We start from the raw sequence: 15,415 nt of genomic DNA on the forward strand, positions 1-15,415 counted from the left end.
CTGCCATTTCTCTGTTAGCTATGATGGTGAATGGAGTAGCATGAGATGTTATGTGTGATAGCATTCGGACGCGCACGCCAGCAGAGTATATGAGGGAAGAATACGCTCGGTCGCCTGGAAAGGAATGAGAAACTTGAGAGACACGACACAAAATCTTGGCAGCGCATTTTTGGCGAACTTCTTCTCTTGGCTGTACCTAAACACTCAGTTCGAAAAGCCTATTGTAAGGAGAAAAAAATCGACCGGAAAGGATAAGAATATAACAGAAAATGGGCCATATGACTGAAGGAGTTAACTACCATTCTCTGCCATTCGCTACTTCCACCATTACCTACTACCACCACCACCACCACCACTGATATTATGACTCATTTGTTACACTCGTTACCGCCTCCAGCACTTCCATTTGCTCGCGCTCCATGTATCACACTCTCTTAGTAGGACCTTCAACCACAAACCAAATAATTCGATGCCATCTGTTTTGCTATATTCTCGTTTTAATCGGTCAAATTTTCCCCTGATACAGCTTTTTCGAACTGGATAGGTTGGACAATGCCTTCAAGCACCTCTTTCCCACTAGATTCCTCCCAAATGGAATAAAAACAGCTTGACGATAGTCGGAGTAAAAAAAAAAATAATAAAACACCTGCGTACTGGAGGATATAATCACCACTACTACCTGTCGTAACCCTCATTGCCCCTACCATTACCAGTCACCACTACCATTGACAGTGGCTCACTCCCGAAATCTCTCTTGTAATTACTCCCTCTGATTTCTATGACAACCCTCGTTAGCAATCTTCCTTGCCATAACCCTTAGACGACAAGAGGACACTCCTAAATTGCTTAAAATCGTCTTGTTGTAGCAAGGAGGAACACTAATGATGTCTATCGTCACAAGGCTGACCACTTAGACTCGTTTCCCATTAACGTCTTCGCTGCAACTACTTTTTTTTCTCCTCTTTTTTTCCAGCTAGACGAGTATTTTTAGCTCCAGGGAGACTTTTCAAATCTGAGGAGTTAGACATAGCATTCATCAAATCCTTCACTACAAAAGCTACTTCCTGAGCTGACTATAACCGTACGATGATGGCAGGAGCAAAATATAAATTATCTCTGGTTGAAGGGCCTAATCAACACTGCCCCATACTGGTAGTGCCACTTCTACAATATCCACTCATTTACTTCCACTACATCCACCTAGAACTACGAGTACTACCGCGCCTAAGTAACTACGACCACCACACACCACTACGACTACCGCCACTCATTTCCACTACTACAGTATATATCATCTCACTGCCCCTCTCCCCACCACTACTCACAATACCTCGACCACTCATCACCTGTCACTGACACTATTTAGCAACGCCACAACAACTGCAGCAATGAATAGTTTTGCATTTTCTCTGGCGGAAATTATTCAACAGTTTTGTTTTTGCTACAACACTGCGTGAGGGTCTTCTTAAAACCACTCATCGTCTGAAAGTTACGATGCTAAAAAAAAAAAAAATGCACTGAAGATTTTTAATCCTTTCAGTACTCTTACGTTACTTTTATTTTATCAATCTCTCTTCAGATGATTTTACTTAGTTTGGGAGAGACTTCCAAATGAATGGTCTAAATATATCTTTCTTAGCCCATTCACTATAAGAATGTTTTCTTATACAAAACAAAATCTTTTTGTAGCAGAAACAGCAAGATGTAATGATGTCCTCTGGCTGAAGGGATCAACTGATATCATTTTTCTTCACTGTGACTTTTTCCTTATCTGAATATCATCATCTGGGAGTAGCAAGAATATAAGTCCTCACTGCGGTGCCTGCTCCACTTCCGCCAAAAAGACATCCATTTACTTCAACCTGTGATCTTAATGCAGGCAAACAACCACAAATGTAGCCACACACTACCACTCACTTCATTCACAACCACTTATACTACCGTTATTGTGCGCACTCTTGGGTTCGTATTCTAGGTGCTGTGCGAAGGCTTCTTACCATCTCTTTTTAGCGATTTTTATTTTCATATTGCACCTCACATTCTCTAGTATTATCTAGATAATTTCCAACATTAAAATACAGAAGGATATTGATTTGCAATGTTAAAAATTAATCGTTAAGGAAGTGCTAGGAATTCTCAAACCACACTTAAAATACGTCGCTTACACTGTCATTAAATGTTCTGCCTCTCATTTCCGACACGAGCAATCATAACAAACAGCACCCTTCAACGCTGCCCAAACCTCTCTTTGAACCGAAATGAACATCGGCTAATAACATAACAAGAACATAACATTAAGCCCCACGAGGCAGTAGGTGATTATCCGATTATCAACCAGCAGATAACAACATGACATTACGATAATCAATAATTGTAGCGGCAGCAGTTCCATCAGGCCCATCACATCTGGCGGAGCGGCGATCAGTATCAATGTCACTATCGCCACCATCACTCCGTCACAAGTGCTGTTATTACCACCGTCACCCCCTCCCCCCTAGGCCGTTACTGCCGACATCACAGGCCGCGTCACCACCTGCCTGCCTCACCACCACCCCGTCACCACAATAATACCAGTTTTCCTGTCACCACAATCCCTAACATTTCCACTAGCCCAAAATCCAACACATTATTATTTTCCAAACTTCCTTATACTTTTTGGGAGAGATATAACAACCTCGTGTGTCTGAAATATAGGTTTTTATATGTAAAGTTATACTCCCTTTAACTTAAGCAACAAGCACATAATTCGGTACAACGTTTGCAGGATGACAGTGAAATGCGTAAATTTATGAGTGGAATATTGTCATAATATCAGATTTAGCAAAGACGGTCAACAAGAGTAAAGTCTTTTTTTTGTGTATTTTAATGAACCATCATGCTGTAAGATGAAGGTTTATGTATTCATCTTTAGTGAACTTAAAGCACACACACACACACACACAGGATTTAGTTGTGCACATCCTGCCACTACTCCGGTCACCACATTCACTGTCCTCACAATCACCACCATCAGTCCCCATCACCACAAGCAACGCCACAACAATCACCAACCCCGTTATCATCGCCAGGGCCCTCTCGTCACCACAGTCACCATTCAAGTATCACCACAGTCTCTCTCTCCACAATCATCACCACCAATCTCCCTCCACCATAATCACCATCAACAATCCCCATCACAACAATCACGACCAATTTCCCCTATCACACTCACCACCATCAACTTCACCTCCACCACAGTCCCTACCATCAGTCTCCCTTACCACAATCACCACCACCAATCTCCCTCATCACAGTCACCACCACCATCATTGCCAGTCACCATCACCAATCTTCCTCATCACAATCACCACCACCAACCACCCACACCACATTCATCACCATAAATCCCCCCACCACCACAGTCCTCACCATCCATCTCTCGCATCACACTCACCACCACCAACCTCCCCTCCAATTTCCCCTACCACCGCACTCACCACCAATTTTCCGTCACCACAATCGCCACCACAATCACCAATCTCCACCACAATCACCACGACCATCACCCCCAATCGGCCCGTCACCCTCACAACCGGGTATATTGACACTGTAATTCCACCCTCATCACCAACATAAACGCCGTCTCTTTTTTTTTTCCCCCCCCTCTCACTGGTTAATGGTTTCTCTTACTGCCATTTCTCTTGTTAATGGCTGCTCCTGCTACAATTTCTGGCGCCATTTCCACTAAAATTTATGTCCCGTCTACAGCTGCCATTAATGCTACTACTCCTACTGTATTTCATTTATATGAAGTACAATAGTAACTTCTCATCTTTATGATAAGGCTGGTTGAGTGAATGATTCGTTGCCTGACTACAACCACTGCCACAGTCTCTTCGCCCTAACTTGGTCTAGATTTTTCGTCCCTTTGCAGAATATTTCTCGGAACCCAGTGGCAGAAAGACACTACTAAGGCTCCACATAGCTTTCATAGCATTTATTTTGTATCTAGCATCATATTCTAGTGTTAACCTTTTGCTGCAACTCAATACTGAGGATAGAGAGACAGCAATTCTAGGCCAAATTAGCATAAAAAAGAGTATTGTAATATTACCACAGTGGCGATGCTGTTATTCTGGCTGCTTCTGAGAAATTTTAGTCTGTTTAGGATGGGTCTCTCTCTGGCTAAAGGGACTGAAAACAACTTCTGTTAACACACTCATTACAAGGATAGTTTTGTGTGTGTGTGTGTCATTTTTGTTGCCTCTGAAAGATTTTGTGCAAATCAGGCAGATCATCGCCTAGTAGATGATTATGCTATTACAATTACTGCTATTCTCATTCTTACCTCTATGCCTGGCTAGCTCAGTCGGTAGAGCACGAGACTCTTAATCTCGGGGTCGTGGGTTCGAGCCCCACGTTGGGCGGTGGAAATTTTTTCTGTGGTAGGTGGGGGCGCTCACCATCCACTAGGTGTCTGCCCTTTCCTCTCCTCCTTCCTACTTTCCTTCCCACGTCTTGTCTTTCTTTACTTCATTCTTTCCTCTTCCTTCTGCCTACGGGTGACTTTACACTTCCTCTTCTGTCTTTCTGTCCTTCATTCTGTCCACTTCCTTCTGCCTATGGGTGACTCTACACTGAGTGACAAGCCAAATGGTTCCTTGTACACCAGGAAACCATTTACTACGCTGGGTGGTAACCATATAACCAAATTATGGCGCCTGGTGTTTTAGTGGGTAATTAAGGCGCTCCAATCGGATTGAGCCTGTGTAGGTTTATACCCAAGGATGGTTGGGGTTTATTGCTCACGTAATGCCACTCAGGGATGAGTAAGGCTGGTCACTCTCATCTTAAATGTCAGGACCATTTTGCCTAGCTCCGAGCTCCTGCGCTCCTCATGGAGCAACACTGGCCTGAATAACGGATGGATGGATGGATTATTATTTCCGTCATCAGATGATTATATTCCCATGGAGAGATTCTTTTTGTTTCCTACAAGAATTATATACAGCCTTTATAAACTTTTTCACCTCAAAGGATTTCGTAAGCAAAAAAATTGATCATAACTAAAGCAAAAGGTCAAGGACGTCCTCCAGCTGAAGGGATAAATACCACAACCACTGCCAATATAACCTCTTCCGTCACGACCAATACCGACCGTACCCTGATTACTGTGACCCCTACTACCAGTACTGTTATATTGCCACCACAAATGTCACGAACCGTACCACACATACCACAACCTTCGGATCCAATGCTAACTGCCCATACCCACCACCATAACCGACTTTATCGCCATCAGTACGACCACTTCCACCACGACCACTTTCATTACGACCCATACCGTTACTCAGTTATCTATACCCTTACCACCACGACCACTACCGTCACGACTGCTATCATTGTGACCCCCTACCGCATTATTATCCTACCACCACTATCATTATCACAACCACCAATATTGTAACACTACCACTGTCCTCTGCTGCCCTGACCACTATCACTACTACAACTATCACTAATACCTATGCAACCGACAATATGGCCACTACCACGACAAGCACTATCACAGCAGTCACTAATATATACTACCACTTTCCTATACCACAAAGACCACTGTCAGGATCGTTAACACCTTCACCAACAAAATTAACACCCCGACTAACACCTTTTATATCACACCAGCACCTCACCATAACTAGTGGTAACAACTAACACCAATGCCAGTAGTCCACCTCTCATACCTCTAACAATCTGTCTATCTATCTATTGCCAGACGCCTTAATCCCGTTAAGGGTTGGCCGCAAACAAATCGCCTCCATGTCTCCCTGTCCCCCATCATTGCACTGCCCTGCTCCCAGCTCACACACACACCCTCTCTCATTTACCTCTCCACTCCCTCCCTCCAACTCATCCTTGGCCTCCCCCTCCCTCCCACCCTCCACAATTGACTGATACTTATGCCATTTCCATCATTACTACCGCCTATACCACCACAAATACCACTATCACCAGTAACACCACCATTAATACCAATACCAGTACGAACACCATCTAACTGCCACCACCACCCTTACAACCGCTACCCGTAACACCAACAACATAACCAAAACACTATCACCACCACCACGATGACAACCAGCCATCACCACTAACACCACAATCAGTAACACCGCTACCAACAACTCAACGACAACAGCCATCACTAACACCACCAACAAGAGCACAATTGTAACACAACTATCACCACTGCCATTAAGACTGCCACTACCACCCACAAAACCAGCATCACCACAACCATTAACCACTAAGAATACCATCCACTACTACCACTACCACCAGCAACATCACACCCAGTACCACCAACACCAACCACTCTTCCCCTTGGCGTCAATACCCACCTCTCTGGGACCACTTTTTCTCCCCCTCACCGCGGTAGCCACACGGCCTAAAAATACCCGCGGATCCCAGGTAGTAATTCCTTCTCTATCACTTTTTCCTCCCTGGTTTCGTGCCCTTTTAACCATTCACTTGGGACCTTTTTTTCCCTCTCTAACAGATTCGTCTACCACCGGCCTAACCCTCCCCCCTCCATCCCCTACCATTCCCTTTTCCACCGACCCCCTTGTCTCCCCCCCTTTCCCCCTTACCCAGCGCCCTGTCTGTTTCCACTCCCTCCTCCCCCCCTGCCTTTCTGGTCCCCCCTCTCCTACTTTCGACCACATCCTTCCTTTTCTGTTTCCCTTTCTGCCTCCCTCAGTCCCTCCCCCCACCCCCTTTCCCTTTTTCTGTCTGTGTTTTGGAATTGTCCCTTCTCCACCATCACCCCTCTCCACTATCACCTCCTCTCCATCACCAACACACCCTCTTCCTTTTCCACCACCACCACCACCACCACCACCATCTCTATATCATCTTTCTCCTCTCCAAAACCATCCCTCCCGTCCTCACAAATTCACTATCACCATCACCTTCTCTAACCCCTGCTCTTCTCTCACTAGCATGTTAGAAGCTATGCTCTACTTTTTACAAATTTGACCCTGTTTACTTATTATTCATACTCTTACTCTGATTCGTATTCTTCTTACTGTTGTTGTTGTTGTTGTTGTTGATGATGATGCTGTTGTTGTTGTCGATAATGTGGTTGTCTCAATTAATATGCCCATTTAAAAAGATCATTATTATTATTAATGTAAGTACGAATATGATGTCAGCAGCTTACTGAGTCATTCGGTAGGAGACTAGAAATAAAAATCGCTGTTATGGAGCACACTGTAAAGGTATTATATTCCTCAGATGCTGTCCAGGTGTAAGAGACGACTAGAAGGGTGTGAAACGTGAATGTATTTTGCTGAAGCCATCATGTTTGATGCAATGGAAGACGTATATAGTTGTGTATACGCTTTGTTTGTATCGAAGAAGTAGAGAAAGACTGTATTATATATGGATATCGTCGTATATTACTAGGAAATTATTTGAATACGGTGTAGTGTACGATACCGCAACCGATATTTTACTGCTGAGATGTTGTAAAGCTTTATGTTATGTAGTGCTGTGAGATGCTGTTTTATAGAATACTGTGTATGTAGTTGTTATGATGGAAGAATGTGATCGTGTGTGTGTGTGTGTGTGTGTGTGTGTGTGTGTGTGTGTGTGTGTGTGTGTGTGTGTGTGTGTGTGTGTGTGTGTGTGTGTGTGTGTGTGTGTGTGTGTGTGTGTGTGTGTGTGTGTGTGTGTGTGTGTGTGTGTGTGTGTGTGTGTGTGTGTGTGTGTGTGTGTGTGTGTGTGTGTGTGTGTGTGTGTGTGTGTGTGTGTGTGTGTGTGTGTGTGTGTGTGTGTGTGTGTGTAGGAAATGGCAATAACCTCCTGTACAGTAGTGTGTTTTTAGCGTGAGGGGTAAAACCATCTCATATCCCTTAACCCAACTGCATTATTGTTACCTTGGGACATTCGTAACGCCTCTTCCTTAGCGATTTATTTTGACTTTTATTCCCTTCAGCACGAGGACGGTTTTCTGATTCTATTCTTCCCACTGACAGACGATTTCCTCCAGCTTACCACAGCCCCCTCGTACTGAACGGTTCATCATCATTACCCTCCTCCTCCTCATCGTCGTCGTCGTCGTCATCATCATCATCATCATCATCATCATCATCCCACCCATCGATGGAGTGAGATGGGGCCCAAATAACGAGGAAAGACACGAATAAGGACACAACTATCAAAAGGATGCCCAGTTCTTTTTCAGGTCGATTATCTCCTGTTCACCCATTCCTGCGAACCCCATATCCCTTTGTGAGGACGATTTTCACCTCAGTAGTTTCTCAAAATTCGGTTCATGTCAGCCTGGTACCCTGCGATCTGCGGCTGTTAGGGGGCCACTGGGGTCCCCGTTGTGATTGCTATGATCGTGTTCTTTTGGGCTTATGCGTCTGTGTTGCACCTCTCCTTATGAAGTTTTTTTGTGTAGTGCAGCTCATCGTTTTCCTGTGTGTCATTTATGCAGTAGTAGTAGTAGTTGGAACCTCTGCCTTATGTGAGTGTGACCCCAGTGGACTGCAGGCTGAAGTTACCCTCGTCCAGCAGCCCACCATCCTGATCTGGGGGATATGGAGGGAAATGAGGGGCGTTTGTGTGACCAGATAGTGGAGCCACCCGATCACATCAGTCCCACCACGTGAAGGCGTCCCTCTCCAGCACTTACGTACATAGATTTTCATGCAAGAAGATTTTAACGAACTAAATGTAGAAAAACTGGTAAAGAAGAGGTGGTAGGAAACCTTTACGGACGAGAGTAAGAGCGCTAGATTCACTTTCCTAACCAATTCTGGTCTTGTCATTCTTTATCGGCATATGATCTCCCATTGCCCCTGCTGCCTTCCATAGATTTCTACCTGTCTCTCATCTTACCTTGTTTCTCTCTCTCTCTCTCTCTCTCTCGTCTCTGCGTCTGCCTTCTTGGTGTTCCATCTCGGCCTTCATTTCTGCTCTCCTAATTTTAACATCTTTCAGTTTCACAGATTAGTGCTTCTTATTTTTTCTCTTCTGTTATTCACTGTTACCTGTCCTTCATATTTTCCTTGTTACTTTGAATGCGCGAGGTGTCACTGAACAACACAGTCTCTCTTTGTATTAACCATATCGCGGTGGCAACATTATTTGAAAGATATATGTATATTTTTTTTTTTCATGATATCTGCGTTTATGTATATATATTTGATAATGTTTTTATTTTTGTTTCACTTGCACTTAGCAGTCATAACATTTTTTTTTTACATACGGCAGTGACTGAAACCAACCTATTATTACTGCTACCACAGATCCCTCACTTGTTGCCATTCATATCGTTTATCTACAATACCTACCAATCTCCCTCCACATACCTCCCACCTCCTTTCTTTCCTCCCTCCCAGCAATCATCGCCTTCCTCCCTCCCACCTTTCCAGCTCCTCAAGTCCCTCTCCGTACCTGCTATTGATAAATCTGTAATTACGCCTTCATCTCTTTACCTCATCACCCCAGCCCCTCGTCTATTGTCAGGCGGTGTCTCCCTCTATAATGGTGGCCTTAGTTGTGTAGCCCTCCCTCTATCCCTCCCTTTCCTCTTCCCTCTCTCCCTCCCTTTCCTCTTCCCTCTCTCCCTCCCTTCTTCCCTTCCTCCCATCCCTACCCCTCTTCACTTCTCCTTCCCTTCCTCCTTCCTTCGCTTCCTACCTCCTTTCAAGCTCCTTCTTTCTTCCTTACCTCGCTTCCTCTTTCCCTTTTATGTGTCCTTCCTCCCTTCCTTTCCTTTTTTCCTACTCCCCGCCTTCCCTTAGGTTCGTCAGTTACTTCTTGCCTTCCTCTTTTTTTCTTTTCTTATCTCTTTCATTTCTTCTCCTTCTTCTCTCCCCAGTATCTTCTCCGCCCTCTGCCATCTCTGCATCCTTCTCAAATACCTCTCCCTTATTTTCTCCTTTCCTCTTCCTTGCTTCTTCTTCCTCTGTTTCATTTTTCTTTCTCAACTACCCTTCCCTCTTTCCTTCTTCCACACCTTACTAATCATTCAGACTGTTCGACCTTTCCTCTTTCTTACACAATATTCTTTCCTCCTTTCCTTACCTCCACTTTTTTCCTTATTTCTCGTTGTCCTCAAGCTCCTTCCCTCGGCCACTCCTTCAATCAGAATTTCACTACTTATTTCCCCTGATTTTATTTTCGTCCCTCTCACTTCCTCCTCCTCCTCCTCCTGCCATTCATCCTATCACGATCCCTTTCCGTCCTTCTTTCTTGTCCTTGGATAGTTCCTCTGTCTTCCTTTATTTCCCATTCCTCTCAGCCTGCCATACCTTTCCCCTTTCACTGTCTTCAAGCAATCTTATATAATTTGCTGTTCACTCTAATTCTTCTTTCTTCTTCCCTCTTGTTTACTTTATCCGCTTGATGCCTGTTAGAGTTTCATTTTTCTGTTTCCTCTTTTCCCACTCATGTTTTCCTTTCTCCTCTTTTATCATATTTGTTTTCTCCCGACCTCAATGTTTCTTATGGATTTTTCAGGCCTGTTTCTCAGCTGGTCTCCCATCCATAGTTTCCTTGCCCTGAATCCTCCACCTCATTTTAGACTGTTTCTTTTTATGTTATTCCCTCCCATCCCCATTTTTTTCATTTGTTTTCTTTTCCTACTTTCCTCGTTTCCATTTCCGCACCCGTTCCCTTTCTCTTTGTTTTTCTTTTTCTTCTCAGTGTTATCCATTTATTATCGTTTCCGTCTTTCCTGTTTGTCTCCCAGCCAGCTTACACTTAACGTCCTTCCCTCTCACCTGCTTCCTTCCCCTCCGCCATTTCCTTCCTTGAGACTCTGCAGAGGGATTTTTTTTTTTTTATCATTAACAGCACTCTCTCTCTCTCTCTCTCTCTCTCTCTCTCTCTCTCTATATATATATATATATGTACACTTCTTCCTCCCCCTCCTCCTCGCAACTGTCCCTCCAGTCCAAACCTGCTCCTTTCCTTCCTCTCCTCCCAGCCTAAACCATCCCTTCATCCTATAGCTCCCTGTAGGCTATAGCTCCCCTTTCTACACTTCTAAGCCTTCCTTCCCATCCTTTCTCTCGGTCCTGCAATCTCTCAGTCCTCCCTTTCTCTCTCCCCACTCAGCTACAACGTTCCTCACTCTGCCTAAAAGGGTAAAGTCATAGGGACTTAGGAGGCGGGTAAGGCACAGACGGTAAAACAGAAAATATTGGTTGCAGACATGCGGTACGATGAAGGTTTGGCCGCCTGTAATTCCTTTCCTCCATCCAGTTCTTCCCCACCCAGCCTACAGCTTCCTCTTCAGCTTCTCTTCCAGTTCTTCCAGCTAAAGCTCACTACTTCAGCCAACAGCTCTCCTCTCAGCCTAAAACCCTTCCTCTACCCACTTCTTCCTAATGCTTCAAACTTCCCCTCCAGCTTGTAGCCCCTTTCCTCCCGATCTCCTCAGCCTACTCCTCCCTCTCTCTAGCCTATAACCACTCCCCCTCCGTTCCCTCCTCACCACCCTCAAGTCTCTCCTACAGCTTGCATCCCCCTTCCTCTCCCTCTCCATCCTATATCCCTCCTCCCCCTCGTGTCCCAGGCTTCCCCCTCTTTCCCATTCCCAGCCCACACTGCCTTTATTATACAGCGTCTGGGATGTCCCTGTTTATTGCCTTCTGGTCTCATTATCTGCCCGCGTCAAAAAACATTCACTCCCTCCACCCCTGTTTTTATATCCCTCCCGCCTGTACTTTTTTCCTCCCTCCCTCCCTCCCTCCTTCAATATTTCCTCGGCCTTTTATTATTTTCCCAGCTTGTCTGCTTTGTCTGCCTCATCCTTGGCTGCTTTCCTCCCCTCCCTTGTGTTACGTCCTTCTGCATTCACTTCTATTCTTTCCTCATTTCAAAGTACCGGGTATCTTTACAGCTGTTTCTTCCATTTAATATCCATGAGTTTTCCTCTCTCTCCGTCATGTAATGCTTTTTCCCCTCAGATTTTTTTCATATCGCCACCTCACTCCTTACTCTCCTTACATTTACATCCATCCATCCCTTTCTCATCACCATCCACAATCCTGTATCTTCCCCTTACCACGACTTATGGATCTTAGCAACCTCTTTCGTTATCTTACTTATCTTTCCACCACTTCTAATACTGACCCCCTTCCTTCCTAGTATTTCCAGCACTTCGTCCTTTCTTTATCTTTCTCCCCACTTTCCTTTCTCATTCCTTTTCCCTCTTTCCTAATCTCCTTCCTCTTCCAGATTTTGCCGTTCTGTATCCTTATTCATCCTGTAACCTTTTCCCTGTTGCTCGCTCCCTGTCCCTATGGTATTCACTTTTTCTCCACCCTTTCCCTAGCTCCCCCCCCCCCCGACACTTCTCTTCCACTCCTTCTCCCTACCTCTTTTGAAAATCTTTTCTCCCCTTCCGACACCCTGTCTTCCTCCCATTACCCTTCTCTCATTTTTGCTCGACTATCCCTTCCTTCTTTAATCATTCCTTCCTTTTCTAACTCCCCCCTGTCTATTATTCACTTTTCTATACGCCTTCCGGCCTCTCTATCTTCCCCATCCCATTCCATCACCCCTTCTTTCTTCCTATCTTTTCATTATCCTTTCACACCTACCCTCTCATTTCTGTCCCCTCCTCCATCCTTTCTCATCTCCCCTTTCCCACTCGGCCCCCTCCTTCCCCAGTCACCCCTTCCTCCCTCATCCCACACCTTCCTCTCCCCCAGTTTAGTTGTGCCTCGTGTCGGGTCATTCAAGAGGGACTGTTTCATTACTGCGCCCGTCGTTATGGCCCTCCTTTATGCTGCAGTCGGACACACATACACATCCTGGCTATTATCCCGTCCCCGCACCACCTACCATTACAACCAGCCCGTGCGGATGCCTCTGATAGGGAAGCCATCGCCCGTGGTCTCTCTGTCCTTATTGTCATGCTAAACTGCCATTCTTCACGCTCGGCTTGGCTTGTACGATTGCTGTGTGGCGCTGTTAGACATGCACCCCAATGCAGTCGTATTCGTTCTTCAGTCTGTGGTGTGGTGAACAATTTACGCACCGATAATAGCTGACTTAGTTATCTTCCAGCTTTATGAAAACTACACGAGTATTAAATCTGATGGCATTCCACGTAGTTCATTTTGATCTAAACACAGTGCCAATAGTCTCTGCTGAGTAAATTCGATGGTTAACATTAAACTTACAAAACAGCGATATAGATTGTTAGATACCTTGCTGTACTGCATTAAGCTGTCGACAATTTACCTACGTTGTTGTAAACAGGCACTATTATCGTTCACAGGATCTATCCATGTTACTGAATGACCACTGAAACTGAATCTAAAACAAAGCACCTTTTATGTCGCGTATACCCATATAGTGCGCATACCTCCACCACGAGTGCAGTCAAGACGTAATTATTTCAGTCTTACTGTACGTCATGAGGAAGAGATGGCGATACCGTTTGTAGAATATTTATCTATGCACGAGTACAACGAAAAGTGTTAAAATTAATCATCGGGAAACAGAAATGACTGTACACCATCCCATTTCACGGAAGTTATGACTGCGGAGTAATGTTTTATATCAGCAGCGACATTTAGTCAATCAAAAAGTACAGCTTTTTTATCTCCTAGCTATTAACCATTTGTATGAATACCCTTAGCTGTAGTTCAGCATATGAATATACAACAGGAATTCTGCTTCAGTGAACGTAGTAAAAATAACTTTGTCGCCCGCATTTATTAGGAAGCAGCCTTAGAGGGGACGCAGTGAGCAGGGGTAGAGGAAGTGAGAGTGGAGGCACGCAATCTTCAACGAAAGCAACGGCACGCATATGTTGCTCATAATGAAGGTGCTCCCTAAACTACATCCAGTTTCATTTTTATTAGACTTACTGTTGACGAGAACACAAGTAGATATTTTCACAATCAATCATTGTATTTATGATGGACCTGTTCGTGAAAAGGGTTAAAGATGTAATTGCATCCTGAGTTTGATTATCATATCAATCTAATTCTATGTTCACGTATGTCAGGGTGCAAGTACAGTAATACGGGATCTTTTGACAGAGTTCAGTGGTGGGGTGGGGGTGCATAAAAGCAGATACTCATCGTATTAAAGATTTGTTTAACATCTATTCTGCATCAGCAGACACGACTAACACAGCACCAACACCGCCTGGCCCTCACAGGTGTAACACTGCCTGGCCTCCACAGCTGTAGCACTGCCGATCCCATGCAGCTGTAGCACTGTCTGGCCCCTTCATACATCTGTAACACTGCCTAATCCCCTCAGCTGTAGCACTGCCGGTCCCCACAGATTTACACTGCCTGTACCCCACAGCTGTAGCACTACCTGGCCCCCATATACAGCTGTAGCAATGCCGGCCCTCACATACAGCTGTGGTTCTGCCTGGTCTTCACAGCTATAGTAGTGACGGGATCCCACAGCTGAAGCACCTCCAGGCCCCCCACAGCTCTAGCTCCCACCGTTCTAGCACGGCCTACCCCCCCCTTCCTAGATGTAGCACTGTCAGTCCAACCTATAGCACCGCCTGGCCCCCACAGCAGTAGCACCACGAGGCCCCCACAGCTGTAGCACCGGTGGCAGAAGGGAGCACCTCACATCCCTCACCTGCAGCCCCGCTCACAAATTACACCCCGCCACTTCCTAGGGCTATTGGCTCGCTAATTTTCTTCAAGGACCGTTGACTTGAACAGCCCTCCCCTCCCATCTGTCCCGCCGCGCCCCTCTACCCCCTTTTCCTCCTCCCTTCCCGCCCCATCCTTGTGGCTCATCCTCTCTTGTATTTTTCTATTAGATACCACTTTTTTCACCGTCCTGTCTTTTCATCCACCTATTCTCTCCCTACCGTCTGCTTCCCGTCCCCTCCCCTACCATTCCATCCCGCCCATCCTCTTGTATATATGTATAAAAAAGGAATAATTGCAGAAGGCCGGTTGGCCCTTACTATGCAACTTCTGTCAAAAAGTATGACGACTACAAAAGAAAAAAAAGGCAATAAAAAAAGCTCTCCCCGCGTACCAAACCCTACCACCGAAACTGGCAGGAAAAGGTAATAAGCAACACTGTACGTTATACAAAAAATTGCATGTAAATTTAATGAGGAAAGACATTAGGAGCTAATTTTCTACATGCTGATATTTAGAACATATTTCCGTCATGAATGTTTTAACTACTGGAATGAGTCGCATACTTAACCCTTATTAACCATATGCATATCAGGCCCATTCTTGAAACTATCGATTGAAATAACACTAACTGCATTGCTGCGTAACTTATCTCACTAATTTACTACTCTGTTTCCAAACCAGTTCCTACCTATCTACCTACCTCCTTGCCAAAGCAGTGTCATCTAAGTTTTAAGCATGTGTTAACCTAGACTCCAAGATCCCTCACAAATAAA

At 45.0% G+C, this 15,415-nt stretch overlaps 1 non-coding gene across 1 annotated transcript; it reads left to right on the forward strand.

Moving 5' to 3' along the window:
• Positions 1-4,333: 4,333 nt before the first annotated feature.
• On the forward strand, positions 4,334-4,406 carry TRNAK-CUU (transfer RNA lysine (anticodon CUU)). The gene has a single exon. It is a non-coding gene; the product is annotated as a tRNA-Lys (tRNA).
• The last annotated feature ends 11,009 nt before the right edge of the window (positions 4,407-15,415 follow it).

Source organism: Coenobita brevimanus, chromosome 93 (assembly GCF_032717465.1).
Source record: "Coenobita brevimanus isolate Jiangsu-jjx chromosome 93, ASM3271746v2, whole genome shotgun sequence".
Classification (NCBI taxonomy): Eukaryota; Metazoa; Arthropoda; class Malacostraca; order Decapoda; family Coenobitidae; genus Coenobita; species Coenobita brevimanus.